The sequence below is a fragment of the Lissotriton vulgaris genome, chromosome 12 (genome assembly GCF_964263255.1).
Source record: "Lissotriton vulgaris chromosome 12, aLisVul1.2, whole genome shotgun sequence".
Lineage (NCBI taxonomy): Eukaryota > Metazoa > Chordata > Amphibia > Caudata > Salamandridae > Lissotriton > Lissotriton vulgaris.
The window spans coordinates 290,065,900-290,075,007 of NC_141700.1; positions in this window are offsets into that span (position 1 = coordinate 290,065,900).

Genomic DNA, 9,108 nt, shown 5'->3' on the forward strand with positions numbered 1-9,108 from the left:
ATAGGTTTGTAGTAACTCTGGGGCATATTATCAAGCCTGTGCGCTAAAATTATCGCCTTTTTATCGGCCGAAAACGGCCGATAAAGCGGCGATAATGGGCTTGATAATATGCTCTATGGAATTCCAATCGAAGCACATGTTAGATGTGAAGACATCTAACATGGGCTTCGATTGGAATTCCACAGAGCATATTATCAAGCCCATTATCGCCGCTTTATCGGCCGTTTTCGGCCGATAAAGCGGCGATAATTTTAGCGCACAGGCTTGCTAATATGCCCTTCTGTTACCCTGGCTGAAAATAACCCTGGACTATTCTTGAATCCCTGGGGAAGACGAAAGAATTGACACTGTGTCCCCATAATTGAGAAAGCGGTCAAATACCTACTTTCTGGTGCAATATTTTGATAAAAGAAACCGTTTGAAATATATAATGTAGTCTTGTATTTTTTACGCACAATGTTGTTCATTAGTGCTGCACTGTGTGCATTTTGTACTGCAAAAGTTTTGCAACAACTGTTTAAATGTCTGTAGTCCAAAACTAGACGATATGTATTGTCTGGTTTGGAAACAGGAAACAAAGGATTGTTCATGAACGAGGTGCATGTTTCAATCACCCCTTGGTATTAAAGTTGAGCTAAGATCTCCCTGACCTGTTTTTAGCTTCTTGCTTAACTGGGTACTGCCTTTGAGCAGGTGGTTGATTTTTTAACTGTATTTTATGAGGAGGAGAGTCTTCATCCCATCCTACATGATTTTTATATAATGCAGGAGCCTGGGCTACTGCCCCTTTCCTGGCATATGTATATTTTTTATGAATTGGAATGTGATTGGAGAAGGCAGGCATAATGATGTTTTCGCCATGTGGGCACTCCCTGACAAATTCAGGTGGCCAGTCTTGTTCATCTAGGAGAATGTCATAACCCTTTGAAAGCTTCTCCCAAAAGAGTGCTTTTACTTTCCTAGTTATGTCCTCCTCCATTCAGAGTGTTACTTCATATAACTTATATGAGACAGTAATCCTGGTATCTGCAGTTTCTACTTGAATGTATTTATTCAAGTCCACTGTCTCCAGATGATCCTTCAAGCTCTTGCGAGCTATGGTGACTTCTGCTGCGCTGTCCACCATTGTTTGGGCCCACTCCCCGTTCTTGAGTTGTGTCCTCAAGATCCTCAGCATGTCTGATTTTTAGACTTGCTACCTTCTTTTTGGTGAATTGAGTTTTCTTATTTTTCAGGATGTGTTGATCGTCTTTGGACTTCACGCATTCTTCCTTGTGTTCTGACCGTCCTCTTCTTTTGGATTTCTGTGACGAAGTCTGAAAGGTACGAAAGGAACGTGTGTCAGTATCTTGATATCTGTCAGGTTTTTTCAAATGATCCCTATTCCTGAGGTTATACCTTCTTTCAGAGGGCTCCTTTTGAGGAGACTTACTTCAGGATATCAAGCACTCTTCTTTGGGAAGAGTCTGCTTCGGGCTTTCCCACTTCTTTCTAGGAGTAGTGAGCGTGTTTTTGATAAAGACCTTTTCAGGACTTTCTGTTAGTTGGGGTTTCACTGCTTTACCACCCAAACTGTCTCTACCTAGTTCTTCATAGGATTTTTCAATTATTCTGGCTAGTTCCTGAGGTTGCTCAGTTACATCGAATTCTTTAATTTTTGACAGATCGCCACGGTTGCTGCTTCACCTTTAATATTAGCTAATATTATTGCTGAGACCTGCTTAAAATCTTTTAGTAATTTCAACCTAGATTTAGAGCAGGCTCTGCCCCGTATTCATTTTGAATCTGTTTCAGGACGTCTGGTATTACTGCCATGGAGAGAACACCATGTGTTTTGGTGTAGATTGCAGCAAAGACTGTACCCCATGTGTCGCAGTCCTCCAGGTGTGGTGTGATCCCCATTGTTAAGCAGATTGTTAGAATCCTGTGTTTCTCATGAGGGGTAGTATCAGGAAATACTGCTTCAATTTGAGTAATTTTGTGAGGTATCCAGAAAGGAATTTGTTCCCGTTTTGCACGTAATTTGCCAATGACTGATTGTATAGTCTGTGGTGTAATTTTGTTTGTATTCCCCTGGTAAGGGGTGTGTTGTGGAATCCTAATAGGAGGTTGGACTGTTAAAGTCCGCATGACATATTGAACCAATTGTCTATGTATTTTAACTAGTTGTTTTAACTGTGCTAATAGTTCCACATTCGTCATTTCTTCAATGGCAGGATGTGGTGTATAGCTTGCTAATACCGGCCATGTGGCTCCTGGTCTACCTAGTGGACCGAGCCTGGTAATATCAGTTGTATGTTGTAGGGCGCCAATAAACCAGAGCGCGTGCTCTTGGTAAGTTAGGGGAATCTCAATGTCCTTGAAAGTAATGTATTCCGTTGGAGCTTCATTTTCTTTGTAGAAGGGAAACATGTGTGTTACTGTATTTGCTTGGGGAAATAGAATTCATGCATGGAATACCTGTCTGCCGATATTCATGTACCTCTATTAGATAAATGTACCCTACCACCTCTTGGTGTTAGGCTATTTGTCATCAGTTTTATAGTGATGGGTTTTCTAAAATTTTCTTGGATGATTATAGCATCCAGATCAGCTGCATTAAAGCCTGTAACGTCAAACCTTGGCTGTGCTGCATCTATTGCAGCTCCACCGTTCTCGTTTTCAGTCATTTTGTTGACTAAAAGTTTGCAGAGCAAGTTTCAAGGAAACAAAGATAAGGTGCAACAATATTTTGGAACACTGTATCCTTCAACGTTGAACAAACCCAAAGCTAATACATAGGAGTTTTTTGTCCTACTAAGCTGTGGTGGATATTTTATCCTTTTATCCACTCCAGACGTCTATTGGACTATTTTACGAGAAAAAGGGGTCTCTGAGAAAAGCACGACTTTAGTATCTAGCGTTAAATTAGTGCCTTACCAAACGTTGGGCGCCATGTAGTGTAGTTCCTATATACTCAATAGGTTCTGCGCTTTGGAATAATATATCCTATAGCTTAGACGTAGGACTGAGGTCAACTAGGTCTTTATCGAACATATTAGACTTAATTGTGAGTGCCAGCTAGCTCAGAGGTCACTAGAAACGTTCTCGAATTCACAAGAAGGGATTAGTTTCTGACAACCGCATAAACATGACAACTTTGTTTCCCAAGAAGAAGAAATATATCTCTAGAGTCACGAAAACAATAGATAAGTATTTCACACAGTCAATCGTGCATGCTTCGTTTCTACAGATTTGTAGAGAAAGAGATAGACAGGCGTTTTCAATAAAGGATTTATTGAACAGTCTTCTTTCTCATACAAGAGAAGTGAACTGCTACAATTGTTAGACTGACTGGAAAGTATAATGCATACAGCGTGAACAATATTATAAAATAGTACTGTAAGAGCATTGTATAGTTTCTAAGCCATATAAAAATACATACATAAATACATAGACAAAAAATACTGAACTGGTGCTTCTAAATACGCCTACCCCGGTGTACCTAACCTAAGTCTAGTACGAGGGAAGAAGTAAGGATGGTGTAGCATAGGTTTCGTTTTCTTTCGCCAAGAATCTATTCAAGATTTCTCTTAGGGTCTAATCAGCTCCATACCTTGGTTTTAGAATGAAGGAGGTCTGATATCTCCGTCTCGGGACTCGATTTCCCAACACCCCGCGAGGGGAGCTTGGAAACACTGGAGCTGGATTCTCGTCAGGAGAAGGGCAGCCTCTGATCAGTGCGTCAGCTGAAGGGTCGGCTTCCTTCAGCATATGCTATAGCGAGCTGCGTCGGGCAAGTAGATAGTCGAACTGCTCTGCACCACCGTGTGTTTGCTAGGGCAAGTGAAGGTATATTTATACCTTGAAGGTGTTTAGGAATGCCATAGCTTGACGTAAAGTCGGGCATAATAACGTCAAGAAAGAACCCCAAGGGAATAGTGGTTCTTAGAAAAGTACATGAGTTCTTGGACAAATCAATAATCGACCAAGGGGAAGTTCCCTGACTGCTTAAGCCAATTTTACAAGAAATCGTTGTGACGTTTTGTACTGATGGAAGTAGCCATGCCTTTATTTGGGCAGCATGGGCTATGCCTAAATAAGGGAATGATTTCTATGTCTATATTAGGGAAATGGGAATTATACTCATATATGGGCATGAATCGGGCAAATTCGATACGGAGCCTAAAACGCCATACACCACCCACTCCACTTTATTATGTACGACATAACTAAGTTCTAAACACAATAAAACATATCTAAACATAATGTGTCAAAACCTCCCCAAAACACATTGAAATGCATTGGTATCAGTTGTACAAAAGAAGCATGTGTGCTGTACGTATTTAAAAGCATTTAAAAGCTATGTTTCATTCAAAGCCAAAAGTATGACATTGGAAATGCTATCCGAATGAATCATGAAAATACATTTATGAAATGGCTCTTAATTACAGAAAAAAAATTCGAGACCATTCCATGGCATATTATATATAAACCGTTTGAATGTGGACAAGGCTAAATATTGTCTCTTGGAAGTTTTTCAAAGAATTCTAGTTCTCTATGAATAGTTCTACTTTAAGCAGATTACTTTGTGCCCCCAAAAAAATATGAATTTTGGAAAAAAATCTGATCACAGGGAAGAAGATTTTTTTTTTCAATGTTCCAAAGTTAGAAACTTGTTTTGAAAAAAATGAAGGTCCAATTCAGAGTCTCTCAAACATTTTGTACCAACTTTAAAAGTCAGTGTTATTATTAGGGGAAAACATCACGTCTTCCAACTCTGTAAAGAATTTGTCTACCATTGTAGGTGAAAGTTGGATTACCTCGTTCAGAAGATCAATAGTGCAAAGATGTGAATCATCTCCGTCAGCGTTTGCCGCGTTAGCAATGTTCAAGCCGGGTGGTACCTGTGTGTCGCTTCCTTCTCGTATCTCACCGTCAGCATGTTGTGTCTGTAAAATCTCAATGAATGCCGTCATCAGTATTGGTAGCCGTTGTGGACAACACAGTGCTTGAGCAGTTACCAAACCAAGCAAAGCGTCAACATCCATGGCAGGGCTGATGGAAGTGTTAGACATATATCTAACACGCATTTTTCTCCGCCTAGCAGGCATCGTAGAACAGGTAGGATGCAATTGAAAGGAATCATCCGGAGCAGTACGGCATCATTTACCCCTCACCACGGAATTAATTACGTGGTGCGCTCAGCGGAAACTCTGTTAGTTTCCGGTTTTACCAATGGTTCCCCCTCTGGTCCGCATGCTCTCGTTGAGTGGCGAGCACACATCTTTCACCATTTAGTAAACCACGTGGTGAGCTGAGCGAAAACTCTTGTTTTCCGGTTTTAGGTCGGCACCTCTCTCTCTGGTCCGCATGCCCTTAAACTTTGGCGCGAACACAGGATATAAAAGTAAGCCTTCCTGTCTCGTCTGGTACCTCCCCCTCAGCTTAGGATTAAGCCTGGGGTACCGACGGACAAGTAGGGCCATGCTACACAACAATGGACTCTGCTGGCTGCTTTTTGCTCGCTGAACATTACCCCATTCTGTTCACGCTGGTCCATACCTCTGGGGCGCTCACTCGATCTCCATAAAGGGGTTTCTGGCACGCCGGGTTCATTATTGATAGCTTTTCTTTCTTGGCGACCTATTCTCTTTTAAATTATGAAGGCATTTCCACCATATGTCTTGTCTAGATACTTATGTTTGCCATTCATGCAAATATATACGTTCGCTCTATAAAATATCACTATGGGCACTCTAAACAAAATCGAGCCTTGTACAAAACTGCTTTGCTCAATTGAATGGACACTTACATGAGTGCGGTGTTTACATCAGACGTGATTGGGTCTGCTTTAAGCTGCTTTCTTTTTTACACAAAACACAGCACCAAGGCAATACGTAGAGATGATAAGTGATGGAGGAATAACATGTGCTCCATACCATTTATTTTCAATTCCATAGAGCGGGCCTCTCCCCTGAGCGAGTGCCAGGAGAGGTGAGGCCATTATCCAAGCAATTTTGGGTGAGTCGAACTGATTAAAATTTATAGTACATTAACTGTGGTTATTATATGTATTTGTAATGTTCCTAAATTTATTCTCTGTGTTTGTATATATGTATATACATGTTTCTCTTTTCAGGAAAGAAATCTATTTCTAGAGATTACTCTCCTACCTTCTGGAATTCAATACATGATAGGATTGATTTTTTGTTTAAAACATTTTTCACGTACTTTGCAGTAGTGTTATCTATTCCGTCCTGAAGAAAGCCATAGGTATAGTTTTCGACCACGCATGGCTGAAACATATCGACCATCTTTTCCGTCAGATGATAGTTAATATTTTCCATACTTATCCACACGCTGTTTTTTAGTCTTGACATTATGATGACCACCCATAATAAATGTTGTTTTTGGCATCATAATAGTCAATTTTAGCTTCACACTTATGATGTAAAATCCCCACTTAAGCACTGCAAATATATCTCACAGCACCACCATATTACTCTTCATGGCTTCTCATCACTGGTGGATCTATAACTAAGTTTTCTCTCAAAATAACAACGAGTGAGATACCTAGTAGATACCAGTTTGTCACAAAAAATCCCAGATGATGATGCTCCACCATTGGGTGGGCTGATGGGTTTTCTTTCTTTCCTTCTTCGAAACAACACTTCAACTTCTGTTGACATACGTTGCACATCTGTATTTCCATTTCTAGCCATATGCTAATAGACCAGTAGTATCCATGTATGTGTTGATATAGTTGGATTGGGGGATAGGATACAACTAGGTCTCTAAATATTCTCTCCCCTTTGACCCTCTGTTAAGTTTAGTTCTTTGTATAGGATGCAATGTTGCCAGATTGGTCTGAATGATAGAAACCATGTGGTATTCAGGTCTCTTAGACGAGCTAATCCAAAACTTTGAATTATGCGCTCACGACACCTCAGAGCCAGAAGAGTGTTCTCCACGCTGAGCTGGGTATCACTGGTGAGTTGGCTTGCCATATCGGAGCAGAAGTAGTAAAAATAGTATCCCTGCTGCGAGTCCCAAAACGAGAGGCAGGCCACCAAACACTGAGTGCACGAAGTTTGGAAATATACCCAGGACCGCATCGAAAGGTGCAAATAGTCACTGTTCCCAATAACGTGCGCACGTGGGCGCGCGCGCACGTCTGTTTCATGAAGCATGCAGTGCCTTGTGTGGAGCGCCCACACACACAGCACATTAAATGAGAACGTCTGTGCCGCTGCTTTTAAAAAGCGAGTGGCGCGAAAAACGGGTGTTTCTTTAGGCTGCAGTGCATGCTGTGTGCTGTTGTTTAAGTATTCATGCTAATTGCAGAACTATCACCTGCTGCAATTAGCATGACTACTTTAAACAAAAGCAACCAATATGCCCATTACCTTGCAGCTGGGCACTCTATTAAGAACAGAAATTCAGCAAGCTACAAACTAGGCGTGTAAAGCACACGTTGTGTTTGTAGACTTGCTGATTTTCTCATCTTACCGGAGCTGGGCTGCAGGGTGATTGTGAGACTTTCTTAAAGTTTTCTTGTTAATTGCAGCTCCAGACGGGCACTGCAATTAACCTGAAATCTTTAACAAAGGCCCACAATCACCCTGCAGCCCAGCTCTGGTAAGAAAAGAAATGCAGCAACTCTACAAACAAGGCATGAAAAGCACACGTCATATTTGTAGACTTGCTGAATGATTCTTAACAGAGCTGGGCTCAATCTCACCACAGAATGGCAAATTTACGTTTCCCGTGGTAGGACCTTGAGAAAACAGAATAAGTTTGTCCTCTTAAACATATGAAAAATATTTTCAGAAGGCCGATAAAGGGTTAAATCACCACAAACTCGAAACTTCAAAATAATTGAGGAATCTTCTAAACTTGAATTGTCCCAATATTCTTGTGATTGGAGTCTTTTTGAGTCAAATAGCGAGGGCGACATGGCATTCCAACATGATTTGTGATATCTTGATTATAATTATGTTTGAGCATAGATCATCATATATGTGTATTGTTGTGTTTATTTACATAGTTTTTTTTCAATTTGCCTATAATGCATCTTTAAATAGTCAGTACGTTTGTTTACCCGTTTAGTTTTTTGTTGTTGTTTTTTTTTGTCTTTTTTAGCCTGGCAGTCTAATTTTCTTCTTTCCTGTCGTCCCTTTATTCATTGTTTGACACTTTAATTTACTTCCTTTTTGATTACTTTCGCTCTGACTCTAAAGTAGTGTTTCCTTTATGTGTTTCTTATTTATTTTTTGCTTCCTTTCTTCCTTTACCCTCCTTCCCTCTCCGATTGTAAAATATTTCCGTAGCACAGAAATCGGGAACAAAAGCACACACATTAAAGGAGCATGTTCATCTTAAAAGCAGGGCTACTTTGCAAAAGCAATCCTGAACGCACATAACTCACTTCGAGAGATAGTACCAGCCCTAGTTTTACCATGAAACTCACACGTATGCACCACAGGATGACTGAAAACCTCTTCTCTACGCCACCGAGCCAATCTCAGATTTGTGCTGTTGGAGATGTGAGAACTGATTTGTTGGCTCTAAAGACAGGCTGTATTTCATACAGTGCTTGACGTCAGTCCCGTGGGTGACAAATTAAAACATTGCTTGCTCAAATCTGTTTGTATGACACAACAAATACTTCCTAGGTTCATTTGAGTTGACCAAACGGGGCTGTCACACCTGAAAAGAAAGCTATTAAAATAAAGCTTTTCTTTCTTTCTTTTTCTTTCTTTCTTTCTCTTTCCTTCTTTCTTTTTGTCTTTCTTTCACATTATCCCATTTACATATAGAAGTACACTGACAGTATTAGCTAGAATCAAAAATTATTTTTAAATACCATATATATCAGAATGCAATATAGCACACCATAAACAGACTATAAATAGCTCCATATTTTTTTTACAGTCTGCTGCTATTCAAAATTTGCATCAATTATGGACCAAATGGTAAAGATAACTCTTACATTATAATGTATACTTGATTGATTAAAATTCATAAAGACCACTGTTACCCAGGAATAGGATGTTATTCCATCCATATATATTATACAAGTAACATCATACCTACAACAAGTCAGACTATTGGCTTTGTCAGTGG